We start from the raw sequence: 14,246 nt of genomic DNA on the forward strand, positions 1-14,246 counted from the left end.
ATTACAGTGTGTGTTTGGAGGAGGGGGAAAAGGTTACACAGAGAAATGTGAACAACCTATGGCATACTTATAGTAAGCAGTGGTACAGCATGAAACATAATCAATTTTGCTAAGGAACAAAAGTAGTGCATCAAGATGTCAGTGCACATTACCAACGTAAAATAATCTAAGCTCCTAGAGCTTTGGTAGACGAAAATGACACTATAGATCTATACAAAAAACATGTATGAAAAAAATTAAAGTAACAAAAATCACCGCCAAAGCACTCCGTACAGATGGTTAAGAGGAAGCTTTAGCTCGGGCCCAACTCCGACGCGGCCTATTCAAATACATGTGAAAACGCAAAAACGTTTTTCTGAGATAACCCCCGGACCGATATTAATGAAATTTGTTGCATTTGAGAGGGAAAGTAAAATTCTAGTGACTGTTGGTCGCGGAATTTCTATTTGGGTCCTGAATTTTGTTAAAAAGATTTTCAAGAATTCGAAAGTTTGAAAAAGATATAAGCACGAAGATTACAGATCCATAGCTCTGCATAAAAAACAGATATCTCGGTTCTGTAAACGGGATCCATTAGATCATTGAAAGCGGACAAATTCGATACATAATTTTATATCTTACGTGAATTTGTTACGTTGTTTACAAGGGTTCTGCAAAAGCTACATTTCCATATTACTAAATGTTTTGACATTCATGTGTAACATATCAGTTTTGTCCGCTTTAGATTTACTATTATATGCAATTCGCGGAATTGTATTATCAGTTTTCGTTGCTGACTTACAGAGTTGTAAACTTGATAGTTTCGTTTTTTGAAAATTTGGTGCATTGGTTGCCGAGAAAAACGAATTCTGCTTTTACATGTATTTAGATAGGAGCACCCGAGCTAAAGCTTCCTCTTAACCAGCGATGCTGAAACGTGCGGCCCCGGTGTTTATCACTGTGTCAATCCCGACGGTTCGTTAAACGACCACTTGGCCCTCGGTACGCATGTTGCTGCTTGCACTTGTTTGCACGAGCCTGTTCTTGTGCCTGGTCTGCCGCATAGGCACGGCGTAGACGAGCTCGTTCCCGGTTCCGCTCGTGGCGTTGCTGATAGAAAGCTGCCTGCTCCTCAGGAGTACGCACGACGCGTAGCCTACCCATTTCGCAGCCAAAGATTGCGCCCACGCTCGGCTGCCACGGAGAGCAACGACGTCGCTACTGGCGCAGCTACTCGCGCGCCCCTCTTTCTCTCCTTCTTTTTCACGCATGTGCATGGGTTTGCGCCGGAGGAGTTTTCGGCGTACAGGCGACCGACAGACGGACGGACGAATAGGCTGGCCATATAGATTTTCGCTGTAAAACATCAGTCACAGTAGTAGACAGAGGAGAAGTTTAAAGAGCAGCTGCAGTAGCTTCGTTATCAAGTATGCCAACCACGGCAGCACGCAGTCGATTCCACTCAGAAATGGGTTTCGGGGAAGAAATAATAATATTTGGGGTTTTACGTGCCAAAACCACTTTCTGATTATGAGGCACGCCGTAGTGGAGGACTCCGGAAATTTTGACCACCTGGGGTTCTTTAACGTGCGCCTAAATCTAAGCACACGGGTGTTTTCGCATTTCGCCCCCATCGAAATGCGGCCGCCGTGGCCGGGATTCGATCCCGCGACCTCGTGCTCAGCAGCCCAACACCATAGCCACTGAGCAACCACGGCGGGTTCGGGGAAGGAAAAGTAGTTCTGAAAAGATTAGTTCTCCAACTATATTCCGTGACCTCGAGCTCATGATCTGTTCGTCTAGATATATATTTCGGCTGAAAATATACTTACTGCGGTCTATTCCAATTTGCGCATGAATTACACTGCGAAAAAAGCTTCAAACGTGAAGTTTGCTTTCTTTTGTCTAAAACTTGCCATTCTAATGTTTCTTTTGTGGCAGTAATTCTGAGATTTCCTGCATGGTTATGCCGTGTTGCTACATTCTGGACTCTCTCAAGTTTGTCTCGTTCGGTACCTGTGGGAGGGCCCCATATAGTGCATCCATACTGTCACGTAGTAGTGACGGTGAAAAAAGCAGCAAGACTGTGAATGACGAAACTAGCGTTTTATTGGGTGCACCTATGCCCTCAAAAACAGGCTACACTCAAAGAACAACGATAGCGGCCAACACAGTCAGCGATCGTCGAAAATCTCATCAACGGGTCAAGCACGTCGGCTTTTATACATGAGTCCTCGAAGGTTCCAGAGTAATCGCTGGTGCCTGCGTGTCTTCCAGGAAGTACTACACAATTCGCATCGCGCATACATGCAATCAGATTACGCAAGGTTAGGTGACAACAAACAACATATAGAACCATCGATAACGTTCGAGAAACTTCCGATACATGCAGGCGCGTCCTGCGCTAAGCGATAACATTTGTTAGGCGGTGAAAACGCGGTCACCCGCTGAATAAGTACATGTGTCAATACTCTAAAATTTGTGTGACGTAGCTTCTATACAGAAGATCGCGGGCCTGTTAGGGAAATAGCTTCATGTTGTGCCGTAAGAATCCTAAAACTGCGCAAATCTTTGATGTAATGAAATCGACAGGCCTGTGAGTGATTTATCGTGAAAACGACCTTCTCGGTCGTTTTCACGATAAATCATCATCATCTACAGGCTTGATTAGAGATATTTGTATAGCGCAAAGGACTTGCGTTAGCGTTTGACGCAACGGCAACAAACGCTAAGACAGGCTGCACTGCCTGCCACAATCAAATATTTTAGAATATGGGAACGGAGTGGAACGCTAACCGCTACCGCAAACATACACGGCGTCGTCTAGCTGTCTGTCCGAATGGATTTTAAGGCTAACAACTCCTTCAGGAGGTCGATGCCGTCTTCGATCGTGAAGCTCGCCCGCATCGGGCCAAATGCACCAAACGCCGTTCACTCACTTCTGCGGCAGAAAAATGTGACACGTGTCATCTTTAACTTGTCGCCGTATATCTTTTGCAACTGGCGAATGAACAACAATCGAGACACGGGCTTTGGCGCCGTCTTCACGCGGCACACGACTCAAACTCTCTCGTTCGGCATACTGTGCTGCTAATTGAGAACGTATCGAGAAAGCGGCGCCCGTTTGTCACCAGTGCGCCGCCGCCGAAGCATCATTACGCACATCTATAGCAAATGCGAGCCCTAGTGGGGAACCTATGAGTCGGACAGTGCAGGCCGACGACACGACAGATCCGAAGCGGGCGGCGGTCACTTCGACGGGAGCCGCCATGATGCCTTACGTTAATCCATGTGCGTGCATTAGCGTTGAATACTAAATCCCGCAAATAGCGTAGGCGCGTAAGAGCGTCAGCACGGCTTGCGCACATATGCATGTGCAGTGTGGCACACGCAACGCTAGCGCTGGCTCCTTGAGTTTGCTGCTAAGCACTATGCTAGAAAACCCTATATTAGACAGTTTTAGTTTAGCGTACGCTATAAACTAGCGGGTCGTCCCTGCGCATGCGCAGAACACCAAACGACCCATGGCGTACAGCGTGCGCACGCTGCTTCTAAGATTATAGCGTTACCGTCGTTGCGTGGTTTACGTAGTTTACGTAAAACATGGGCTGCCCGCTTCGAATCGAATTCCATATTGCTTTTGTAAAATTCACTTCGTTCGTAGCAAATAACTGTGTAAACAGCTTTCGGTTAGTTTCAGGCTGCTTCGACGACAGATTTATTATGGACAACCTTGTGGAGTTTTCGAGATGGCTTCTTGTTTCGAACGAGTCGAAGCATAAAGAGAGAAACATTCGACATGCCACCGCTACCTATCGGTGCAGTCGGGAGACAGCCGCTGACAGACTACTACGCTGACCGACTACTGAGGCACCGAGAACGTGTGTATCACATGGAAAGAAACAAAAGTTCTTTCTGAGAAACCGCAACTGACGGCGAGCTAACGCAGTCACCATTCTTAAAGCGTCGCGTGACCACTGCCTGTGCAATCTATTTCAAGCTGGCCATTGTTTCTGCCGATAATCTCAGTCATTGAAAACAAAGGAGAGCAGCCCAAGCAAATACGGCAATGAATAGCCAAGTTCGACCCTCCAGCAGCCCCCAGGGAACGTTCATGCTCACGCAAGCGAATGTTAATGCACCTACCGATCTGTCCAATGTAGTATCTGCCGCAATTTAGTGGAATCTTATACGATATAACACGTCTCGTGCAAGGCACATGCGAATTTGTAGGCTTAATTTCACAGGAGGCCGAGCCCGCAATCCCCCCCTTGCCACCATGCTGCACAACTTCGAAAGTTTACAAGGTGCTGAAAGGGCATCAACCCCATATTTACCAGAAATCTTTTTTAAGATTATGGGAAACCTTATGTATGTAGGGAAGTACTGTATAATTCCTCCAACTAGCTTATTCCTTAGAAATTGATGGTTCTTTGTCCTTCTTCCGAAGCTTGACAAGCAATGATTCGGCAACTGAAAGCAAGGGAAAGCTCGGAAAACTTGCCTTTTCCAGACGGCCTACTTGAATTTGAAAACTAGAAAGCTGTTTGTGCTGACATGATTTTAAAAGCTTGTTTCGTAGATAGAGAGTAATTGTCGTTGGCTTCTCCAGGGCAAGATGTCCTTCCCGGGACTCGTGTAGCGCTCTGGAACCACTGGATGGGAGGTCACGAGCGCGCTGCTGTGCTGTGTGACCGATAAAGGCGCATTGAGGAATTTCGCCTGCCGACAGTGCGGCTGCCTTGGAATTTGTTGTCGCTTAACTCTGGCACTCGCAGCTCGCTTTTTGCGTTCATTTTTACACATCCTTTACCCATTTCGCATATTCAAGAACCCTTCGAGAGCAGCCTTCCGCGTCGGATTTAACAAACAGGTGCATGCATTTGTTTGCTTATAGCCACACGTCGTTGTCGGCTTCGAATATTGCGGAAACCACCTGTCGATGATACGAAATAATGTCAAAAAACGTAGCAAAATACACGTATCTGCACGTATGAGCCGCTTTGTTCCATCCTGAGACGAGACATTTGAGCGGTCTAGCCCCTTCAAACAAAGGAGAGACGTGAACTATAGCTACATATGTTAGCGGCTGTTATTACCGATTCTCGCTTTCCTTTCATTTCATCATTGTTACACTTTGCGTGTTCGGTAAAGTACTATTAGAGAAAACTATGCTCGCATAAGCACTTATTTATAGGTCGCGTACTTTCGCGAACACTCTGGTGCCGCCGCTGACGCTGTTTGTAACTGAGCGAGGTGGTTGTTAGTGCTGCTGTACCGAACGCACCATCTCTTGTTTCCCATTTGACGCAGAGGTAAACAACGCATATCTGGAATTAGGAAACGTGTCGGCATAACAACCCGTTTGGACCCAGCCATCTGCGTAGCAAATGCGACTGGTGGCCTTCGGGAACGGTGACGTGCTGTGACGTGAGGTTGGCAGAGTGCTGCGTCACCGCTCCCCGTGCTTATCGTGTGCGAACCGTGCGACGCGAAACGTATATGATTTCAAGTCGCTATGGCCGTGACTGTACTGTAAGAGCAGTTTCCTTCGTCCTAACTGCTTACTCTTCAGCTCGGGTCCGCCGGTAGACGGAGTTCGAACTCGACGCTAGGCCTAATAATCGCTGAGCACGATCAACACCGACTCAAAGTTCACATGCACAGCTTGAGAGGGCTGAGGTTTGTGTGTTGCAATTTCGAGTGCATTTGTCGACTCATATTTAACGCGATTGTTTGTGTGTACAAGCGAAGTTGTGGGTTCGATGACTGATCGAGCGGCGATCGATCGACGGATGGTCGGCAAGCCGATTTTGTCGGTGCCGTCAACACGCTATATAGGCCCGTTGTACTATGCGACAACTCGCGCTGGTTGGTGGCGTCGTTGTCGGCCTGGTATAATAAAATGGTCTCAGCGACACATTGTGCTGAATAGTCGGCCACGCGTCGGCGTCCTGTCCGTCTTGTGTCGAACCAGTGCTACCGCACCTTCAACGAGTTCGCCAAGTCAGTCACGCACTGTCGCCACCAGCAGGACAGCGGCGGCGCTGAAAGAAGACTTCACCTTAACTTCATCTGCAACGTGATGTTTTTGAAGTGTCGCACCAGTGTAACGCAGGGATCGTTCGATAAGTTTGCCAGCCATCACAGGAAGGCGGCTATAGGTTTGTTCGATTCAGGACAAGGTGCACGGCGCCAGAAGCGAAAAGGTGCAGGGGGTGCCAGTTGTGGTGTGCCAGGCTGCACCCACTCGCTGCGAGGTTCAAGGGTGCACTGCACCGCGACGGCACCTTGCCTTGCACCCCGTTCACTCGAGCACAGGAGTGCAGGGTGCACCACTACACCTCGGAGAATCGAAGGCCTGAGATGCAGTGCACCGCGAATATGTGCAGAAGGTGCAGAGAAACTTGGCTGAATCGAACACACCTTACATCTACGTGGCCCACGATGCACACAGGATGCATGGAGCCCTTGTCGCTTTCCGTTTTAGACGTGGATTTGCAGTTGCGCGCTGCGCACGTTTTGAGCACGTAACCTACGAAGAGCTCGCAGCGGTGCGCGCATTTGCGCTTTTGTTTTTTGTTTTTTTTCTTTGGTCCCTGTGTGCGACTCTTCCAAAACGTTTCGCGACTAATCTGCTGGGCACAATGCGTATACGGCGTCGCATTGCGAAAAAAAGGCGTATTGCCTCACCGGTATGGCAGTCCTCATTGAGATTGGCGGTCACTCGAACGCAGGATCAGGAAGAAGCGCTCTTACATAAGGGAACGGCTGCAAATTACGGGTAATCCGAGAAGGTTTGTTAGTTCGCGTGTCTGTTTAAACGAATTGTCAGGTGGCTGAGTTGGCTTCAGAGTGCCACGGTGAATTTGTCGGAACGTAGTTTTCTTACCAGTAAGCTCTGTTGGGAGTTCGACAACTGGTGCTGACAGAGACACTGACAGGCGTAATTGAAGATCGCCAGGAGAGGCTAATTGTGCCTGGGAGGGGGGGGGCAGTGGACGTAAAAAGACGATGATGACGATGATGATGAGCTGGCCCGAATGACTGCTCGTTGTGGGGCTAGTTCGTTCATGCTGTCCAGTAAAAATGAATGACGCAAAATAATATACGGAGTATAAACAAGTAGACGGCAGTATGGAAAGGACTAGACAGAAGTCTTATCCTTCGCACTCGTTGCTGTCTAGATCTTCGCTCTAAGATGCACACTCATAAATTTTAGTTTCGCTGCTGATGGCTCGGCTGTACGATTTCACGATTTTTTTAACGTACTCCATCGTCTCATTCTTCATTTGCGAGAATTATGCCAAATATACCAGGTTTATCGTTAATCTGCATTTGGCTGAAATATAATAATTTTGCGTTATTAAAGGATTACTATATGGATGTCACCACGTTTCCGTAATGCTTGCCGTAGTGGATAGCTGTGCAGAAATTCCAGCTTGAGTCGTTTGAGAACTTTGCTTATGGCAAAAGCAAAAATGCAATGTTTCTACAGTCATATGCTTGTATTTTCTTCTTTTTTAACACTGACTGTTCAATACGACCCTACTTAGCAATATTTGTGGCTTCGTTAAAAATGGACATGGCATATACGAAGCTACTATGTAGCTATGTATACAGTACGAGTACTATGTTCGTCAGCTTTGGCTAGACGAACATAGTACTCCCTGCAAACCATTCGTGCACACCGACAGGGTAATTCAGCAAATTGTTCATACAAATTTTACAAAATCGTTTCGAATTCAGCATCAATTCTACATCTACTAACCTACGTCGTGTGCTTTGATCACAACTAAATATTGAACTGTAAATGGAATCGTTTTAGTGGCATTATATTATTTGGTTCACGAAGAACATAATCACGCGAGTTTAGTTCCACGCCGTGACGTGGAAGTTTTCGATGATGTGGCAATGAAATTCGCTCACGTACTGAACGTGGCGCCCACGTTAAAGAATTGCCGGTGGCCAATATTACGTCAGAGCCATGATCTATAGGATGAAGATTACAGTGACTGCATCCGTTTGAGACAACAAACCTTATGACACAACCAGCGTTTGAACAACAGCGTCACTTTCCCCAAACCATAACTATCTTGCGTGTCAGATGCATAAATTTATGAGTGATAGTGTTGGATAGATATGTTTTTATATGGTGCCTTCAAGCATACTATCGTGACTTTTAGGCTGAGTACATTCCCATTCCATACGAGTCGTGGTTCACGTTTACAAATAATCAAACCTTCAAAGAAAAAAAGAGGAACGGCCCATTACACTAAAATGTAATACGCTCATTCTGTTTGTCCCCCACCCATACTCTAACCGTCTTTCATTGTCCTTCCGTCTATTGACCTTAAAGCCTCAGGCCTTGGGCAGGGTAATTACCTATTCAGCTGACATTGTATACGGCCACTGCGACACGCTGACGATTCGTGCTCATAGGCTTCCGGGTACTTTTCACGCGCTGTGCACAAATGATTGTCATCAGAAAACTTTCTCCTAGAGCCCCGCCTTTCAGATATTTTGTCAGGGCTTCGAACAGAAGTACACCGCTTCTTGAAATGCCATATAACATCTCCCTTTTCGTTGCCCCTTTTTTTTTTACCATTCGGCGGAATTTTGCAGGTGCCCTTCTCTGACTGTGTCGTCTCGCATATAGTGGCAGCTGGGATGATTAGGCGATAATTTCTAATAGAATCCCCTCTTAAACGGGGCAGAGACAAATGGTCCGCTATTAACACCGCCCGCTTGAGCGAGTGAGGTTTTACTATATCCATAGTAAAACGATTAGTGCTCTAATATAGCTGTATTATTATATTCGATTATTTTATGTATTTACGTTATACTACTAGTGCTACAGGGTTTACCACGTGCCGAGTAGTTTCTGCGCTACAGTGCTATTTGAGACAGCAGCTCAAACTACGCACCGTCATAGGCGCCGTTCGGTAACTGTGGCAAGTCCAGCACGATGTAGTCGCACAGCCTCGGACTGGGAATTTCTTGAAGTTCGACATGTGTTCGCTCTGGTGCCGCTGGGCTGTAGTGTTCCGGAGACGTCAGCTGGCACACGATGGGGGGCTTCTCTGGATAAAGCGAGAGAAGGCGACGTAATTAGGATATCAGGTGGAATGGGCAGCTGTGATGGCAATAAATGCTCGCCGTAACAGGGCGGAAACACTATGTACCGTCATCATAATGTTCAGTTCAGTAAAACAGATCGTGCAAAAGTACATGCAAACGTTTGGATCCTCAATGTTTCTACAGTGTAAAAATAGGGAAAAGTAAAAGGAAAACAGGAAAATAATATAAAGTGGACATACACTAGGGAACTAGATTGTGGCGGAAAAAGGGAAACTATAGTAAAGTGTTACAAAATGCGCTACAATATATTGTTTTATGGAAACGCGTAAGATGAAATTATATTGAGCCAGCCGTTGACACATTTCTTTACCCGCCCCCCCCCCCCCTTAGCAGAAATTGGGGCATCTTTCTTTTTTGAAGTTTATTTCTACCGTTCAATGACAATGACAATGATGTTTACTTGCATCAGTACATGACGCGAGGGGCATGCAGAAAAAGCTGCCACATGGACAGCTTGACGAAGCCGCAGGCCCCCGCATTGGCGTTTGCGCGGCGTTAGCGAGCACAAAGGTAGTACATCATTGTTTACAAATGTCCTTTGCACAATATTGAGCATCGCGAACCATGCGAAGCAAATGAAGAAAAATAGAAGTGCTCTAACAGGTCATAGTAAAAAACATCTCTAACCAATAAGGATAAAAACAATGATAGGCTCAATGGTATCGCAACTGTTCAAAAAAAGCACGAGGGTGAGAAAGATATAATCATAACACAAGCTGTAACAATAACATTTCTCATACAAACTAAACAAATTAAAAACCAAGAATATAAGCTATACAATGGGACTAGTTGGTTTCGATAAGGAAAAATTTGCGAAACGCCAGGGAAACAATCTAGTGCAGGCAGAAATAACTATGCAGAGCTTTAAAAGAGGTATTGTCCGACCCGGTGGTTTCGTTGTGTAATTTATTCAGTAACCTTGGCAGGTTGCTACGAATAGTTTGTTGTCCGTATGTCGTTCTGACGGTTTCTACTTTCCAAAACTCTCTGGACCTTGTCGTATATGCTGTAATGTTGATTTTTAAATCCGCTAGTGTTCTTAGAAAGCTGGCTCCATTTTTCAGCACCATTATCTTGCCGACCAATAACGAAGAAGAGTACTCGCTATGCTGGGGGAACAAATATACTCGAATACGGGGCTTAAAGAAAATGTGCTGAGTCTGCGTCAAAGTTTCAAAGATTAAGGAAAGCCAGAAGCAGAGAAAGTGGAGACTCGAATATACGACAGGGCCGGGCGGTGCCAAGCAGCTTACATTTATGTACTGATGGTAATTTGACGCTGACAACTTGGTTAAACTGCCGCAGAGTTGATGGAGGTACTTTATATAAAAAATGGAGGGGTATGATTAGCATGATCCAGTCATTTGTTGCCCTTTTTTTCATGTTAAGAGACGCTGTTACTTATGAAACCGCAATGGTGCTTAACTTGCTTTTCTGTGACGTCGACTGCAATGCAGGGCTGATATTTTCGACGTCGCTTACCGCCCATTTTCATTTTCACCGAAAGAACGCAGCAAAACATTTATTTTGGCCCGTGGCTATAACAACCTTACCCTTAAAGGGCCCCTGAAACGGTCCGGACAAATTTTGTAGGCGCGTAGGGTACAGCTTAAGCAGAACATTCGCACCACAATTTAAGTGAAGCGTTACGTATTAAGGGACCTACAAACGATTACAAGTTACCCTCCTCCCTAGCTATGCTTTTCTTCCTCAACTCGTTCATCGAGCGTTCGGGGCTAAGCTCCGCCTTCACTGGTTATGCGTCACGATGCGACGTCACATCGTCCACTACCGGTTTGTTTAGGAGCCCGCCCCCGCCCGCGCGAGACCTCTCCGCTAGCCGCTTGGCCGTCGATCACCAGCGAGAGCTATCCAAGCAGCGTGCGCTGGTCATTCACGTCATGGACCCGCAGCGTGAGGAACGGTTGCGCCGGATGAGTGAGGAGATGGGTTTTGACCCATAGCGACATACTTTTTCGCAATCCGCTTCCCGCTGACGACGACAGCAGCGATTCGCCACCACCAGACTCACCGAATTCCCCTGACGGCCTCGACAACGACAACGATCACCGGTAAGCGTAAATACGGAAATTGACTTTCTATATTCGATACGTGTCTGTCTTCTCGGAGCTGTCTAGCTTGTAAGAGGAAAAAAAGACATTCAAGTTGTACGGTGTGCTTTTTTTACTATTCGAATCCTGGTGCTGATCGAATACCGATAGTCCGATGCGCTGCAGCCACTCCGCTCGTCTGCTGACTTGCAGAGGGACATGATGTCGCAACTTGACATACTTCCAGTCGCTACGTCTGCAGCCCACAACGCAACAATGGTGATTCATCGTGCTCACGAAAAGACAGACCGACATGACGCCGGAGCTCTCGTCAAAGACGGAACACGTTGTAACACACACATAAGCAGACGACACTTGCTGCGTGCCGAAAGTGCTTAAATGTACTGAAAAATTGTTCTTGTGCATTCTTTTTATGTTACGTTCCTTTTATAAAAACAATTAAACTAACATTCCAACTATTACAAACATTGTTTGTTTACCATAAGGTTGGAAAAATTATCGATCACACGCCCTGGTCAGCCAATCACATAGCTCGCCCCACTGACGCCACTTGGGTGATTTACGTCATATGGGTAGAGGCGGCTTAAAATTTCGCCGAGCAGTCTGCTGCGATCGACAGCGACGTGCATGTTTAAACCCTTATAATAAATTACACGCTTTACGCGGAGCACTTAGATGCGTCAATTAATGACCAGAAGGACCTACGCTAACGGCTCAGCACGTTTGTAGAAACTCGTCAAAATCGTTTCAGGGTCCCTTTAGGACTGTGAAAAACATATCGTTGTACACGACATGTAGCTTTAACTATACACTTGCGGTGAAAGAAGCCGCAGCTGAAAACTGTGTACTATTGCTGGCCACCTTGTGCGCTCCGACATACCCTATGCGAGTTTGACAGCAATAGCTAAAGAAAAAAACTTATTCCACACAACTCGCGTGTCGTCTGTTACAGATATCGCGTTCACTTGGCGCAAGCAGTTGCCAATAGGGAAAGCTTCGATTGTCCCCATCGACGACGATTTGATATTACCTCTTAGGGGTAAATGCGTCCGCCGTGCGACAGAAAAGCACCCTTAAGAGTACAAAAAACGTTTGTTGTGAGCGTTGAACATCATGATTTAATAGGGTTAGCATTTAAGCCTTATTCCACCCACTTTACATGGTGTTTCTAGCCTCTTTACTCCGGCAATCTGTGTCTTACCAGTAGTCACGTTCAGGGCAGAAACCTGGGTGCTTACGACGACAACGACGTTTGTAGGAAGGGTTCTACTCAAATTGAGGACGACGCAACGAGCCATGGAAAGAAGAATGATGGGTGTAACGTTGAGGGATAAGAAAAGAGCAGATTGGGTGAGGGAACAAACGCGAGTTAATGACATCCTAGTTGAAACCAAGAAAACGAAATGGGCATGGGCAGGACATGTAATGAGGAGGGAAGATAACCAGGGTTACAGACTGAATTCCAAGGGAACGGAGACGTAGCAGGGGGTGGCAGAAAGTTAGGTGGGCGGATGAGATTAAGAAGTTTGCAGGGACAACATGGCCACAATTAGTACATGACCGGGGCAGTTGGAGGAGTGTGGGAGATACGCCTACAGTATTGGTAGGAAAAAAATAGGGAAGGCTTTAATATTACCAGATCTCTTACACGCACAGTTAGCGGCACAAGGTAGATAGAAATGTTTTGGCGAAGAGATAGAAAGATTAAGGAGGGGGCAAATAAAAGTACTATAATGAAAAGCACGTCTAGCATACCTGATTGCCTCAAGCAGGCTAGGTGACTATATGTCACTGCCCCGTTCCAAACGGGAAGCCAATAAACCACCATGATCATCAAAGTGCGACAGAGGAACCCGGATGCATCACATGTCTCATACATGACGCGTTTAGGCAGTGGCTCTTGCAGCAATCAATAATAAATCTCCCACCACCAATTACACGTGCATCGCCACTTGAAGGCTGATCGCCTCGACGACGATAAAATCTCCGAAAAAGATAGGTTCTGTCTGATTTTTTTGTCCAGGCACTATGTAGCTAAGAAAAAATAAGGAATTCAGTGTTTAAAAATACGCGTGATAATAAACATTGAAAGGATACCTACTCTGGAATAGCGCAGATGCTGGGGAGCCGGTTGTCGGGCCCATTGCCGTGCCTATCGTTGTGCTTATAGTCGCGCCCGTCGTCGTGCCCGTCGCCCTGCTCATCGCCGTACCCATCGCCGTACCCATCGTCGTGCTCATCGTCGAGTTCATCGTAGAGCTCGAAGTTGTAATTGAGACTGAGTGGACGATAAGGTGTAAGGTTAATAGAAACAACCGTGCTCGTGACAAACAGTTAATATTCAGTGTTAGTAGTGGTAGGCATCACGGTTCTTTTTTCACCTATCCGCATGGCCATGACAATGTCACAGCCCAAAATATGTGCATCGTGACTGATTCTGCTTCTTTTGTATCATAATAACTACACATTACGAGGGGTAACCACAGTGAAAAGCTTCGAAGCAGCTTTAGAAGAGGGGGGGGGGGGGAGGTTGTTTTACCATGCATTGATATACATTACTTTTTTTATTCATCTTCATCTGAAGGAGTGAGTTAAGACCGCGAATTGAGCGCACAGTGCCGTGTTGAAAAGCTGCAGATATGGTTAGAAATACAATATTCATTACTCATATCAGAACCCATAAGATAAAGTGAGCTTTTTGGCACCGCTTATCCTCCTGCGAATTGTTCATAAGTTTGTAACAGTTTGTTGATGGCCTCCTTTGAATTAAAAGTATAGTTTAGGGCACAAACCCGCAAAAGTGTACCTGATGCTGATGGCGTTGTTACTGAATTTTCCTAATCGCTGCAGCGACCAGTACATGAATGAAGGCAAGTTGCCAGTGACAGCATCATGAGAGCAGGTTTTCAACCTGAATGCGTTTGTTTATTACATCGTGTTACGTTTCGCCTACGACGCGCGGTAAAGCCGGCGCGGATGCAACGGACGCCGGGGCTTCGTTCAAAGCGGCAGACATTTTGGCCCGTTCGGCGCCGCCGCTACGCCTCCCCGCCA

This window comes from Dermacentor variabilis, chromosome 9 (assembly GCF_050947875.1).
Source record: "Dermacentor variabilis isolate Ectoservices chromosome 9, ASM5094787v1, whole genome shotgun sequence".
NCBI classification, from domain to species: Eukaryota; Metazoa; Arthropoda; class Arachnida; order Ixodida; family Ixodidae; genus Dermacentor; species Dermacentor variabilis.